At 37.7% G+C, this 2427-nt stretch overlaps 1 protein-coding gene across 1 annotated transcript in view; it reads right to left on the bottom strand.

The window, feature by feature from the left end:
- The window catches only part of LOC109389120 (myosin-1-like), a 33009-nt gene that overhangs the window by 10737 nt on the left and 19845 nt on the right, over window positions 1-2427 (bottom strand). The gene's annotated exons all lie outside the window — the stretch shown is intronic.

Here is a 2427-nt window from a genome sequence, read left to right as displayed (position 1 = left end):
GCTGCCTTAATATTTTATTTGGGGTAAATTCATGTTAAAATCACTTTCAAGGGTGGTCTTCAAAGGGAAAGGAAACCATAAAACTTGTAGTTTGATGAAACTGTGTAGAATGGAAGACAGCAGTCTGCTCTATCTCCTTGTCCAGGTGCTGGTTTGGGGTGTTTATTGGGCAGTGAAAGGATGAATATAAGGACTTTATCAGTACCATCACAATGCTTTCACTTTCTCCTGGCAGTAGGAATCTCCCAGACTGACTACCCAACTTAATATTGCAAGTGGCCAGCGTTCTAGCACTTGTATCCCAATTAGCAGTGCCCAAGATGCTACTGCCTGAACTTACAGACTGAACTTGGAGCTGCAAGTCATTTTTCTCTTTCAACAGTGTCACCATCTTTTCTTCAAGTTCCTTCCTTTTTGCCTCTGACTTGGCAAGTTCTTCTTTAGTTTTCTGAAACTCTTCCTTCATGGTGGCCATCTCCTTCTCAGTTTCTGCGCTCTTCAGCAGGGGTTTGATCTTGAAGAAGAGTTTCATCCAGGGCCAGTGTTTGACATTCATGAAAGAACGGATGTTGTACTGGATGCAGAAAAGGGCTTCCCTGAAATTTAATTGTTGAAAATTAGATATGGTGTGGATGATGAAATGAGATGAAATCTTGGCAATGAGAGTGGGAGGTGCTGCCTCCACTGTATTCCTCACTTACTTTCAAAAGCACAGATGAGAGAAATGGATTTTACGATGATGGTCAAGGACTCATTAATCCCTCATTTCTCTATGTCAGTGCTTCTCAAACTTTGGTGTACATAAGGATCATCTGAAGAACTTGTTAAAATACTGATGCCTTAACCCTATCCCCAGTTTCAGGTTCACAACATCTGAGGTAAGGCCTAAACTTTTGCATTTTTATCAAATTTGCAAGAGACACAAATGAGGCTGGTCCAAGGACTACTCTTTGAGAAGTACTGCTCTATATCAGTGCTTCCCAAACTTTCCTATGAGTCAAGCACTAAGAGCAGTGAAGGAGGAACTAGCCCCTGAGGGATGTGGGGAATAGGATAAAGGGACTCATTGAAACATCAGAATTTCTTTGAAAATCTCTGGTTTTATATTTTAATATTGTGGGAATTTTGCATTCTACTCTATCGTATCATACCACCACATTTGTTTTAGTCTAAATTATTAAAAAAATTAATTACCCTTATATTTAGGTAATTAACTGCCCAAATATATATACAGTGGGTCATGACCAAACTTATTATTTTTAATTAAATAGAATACAATAGAAAACATTAGCATAACTATGTGTGATAGAAATAAATTTTGTTTTATGTAAATTATTTATATGTTTACACACATACATACATGTAAGGATGTACATATATGTGTACATATGTACATATGTACACAAATAGCAATAGAAAATGCATTTCCCATTGTGGGTCCCATTCATATGCATCCTGCAATTTGAGAAGCTTGGTTCTTTAGNGTATTCTACAGTAAATTAGAAAACTTACCCCCATCCCCAGAGCTACCATTAATTCAGAAAGCAATTAGTGACATAAGAGATCACAGAACTTGTATCAGATATGGTTTTGTGAATGAAATGGCATTTGAGTTGGGCCTTGACAGATGGGTAGGATTTGGTTCTGTAGAAATCAACTTATTGGGGAAAGGAGCAGGAAGAGAGAAGGTGTTCCAGCAGGAGAAATTCAGAATGAAGTGGCTACTGAACTATTTCTCTTTGTAGTACTGGAGGACGATTTGGTTATGATGCTCTAAATTCAAGTTGAGCCATAAAGTAATCAAGAAATTCCTGGCAACCTGCTATGTTTCCAATTAAGAAGGTTGAGAGTTGACAGGAAATGAGAGAGAAATCGTTATATACATTTATCAGTGAGCCCCCATATCAGTCTTTTAATGCATAAAAGAATAAAATGTGCTACATATCGCCATGTAGTGAATATAGTGGTATAGCACATATTTTAAGTAATTCTCTAGGAACAACAGAAAAATAAATTGGATAGATTTGAAGCAGGTAGGGGCAGAAAAAAGGCTTTTTTCCCTTCTGCTATCTAGAATAAGGAGTTGTTATAGCACCCAAACTTGATAGAAGAGAACAATCTCAATCAATAGGAAAAATATGATTTTGTGATGAGAAATTATTCCAGATCAATTCAATTCAGTCCAAGTGAAAGACAGTCTTATAAATTGCATTTCAGAGTTGATGGAAGTAGCTCTAAAATGATTGGTTTAGGAGTGAGCAGTGAACAGGCTGGTTGGAAGGAGATATCTGGGGGCAGGTAGAGCAACTTAGGTGCTGCTGCACCAATCTGGGTATGGTGATGGGGCACTGACTGTGGAGATAAATTGGAAACAGCAAATCTGACTTTTGGAGCTCACTAACAAGCACTAATTCAATAAAACTTGAC

This window comes from Hipposideros armiger, unplaced genomic scaffold (genome assembly GCF_001890085.2).
Source record: "Hipposideros armiger isolate ML-2016 unplaced genomic scaffold, ASM189008v1 scaffold_222, whole genome shotgun sequence".
In the NCBI taxonomy this organism is placed as follows: Eukaryota; Metazoa; Chordata; class Mammalia; order Chiroptera; family Hipposideridae; genus Hipposideros; species Hipposideros armiger.
The sequence above is the reverse complement of the archived record's forward strand: the minus strand, read 5'-3'. Positions and strand labels throughout refer to the sequence as shown.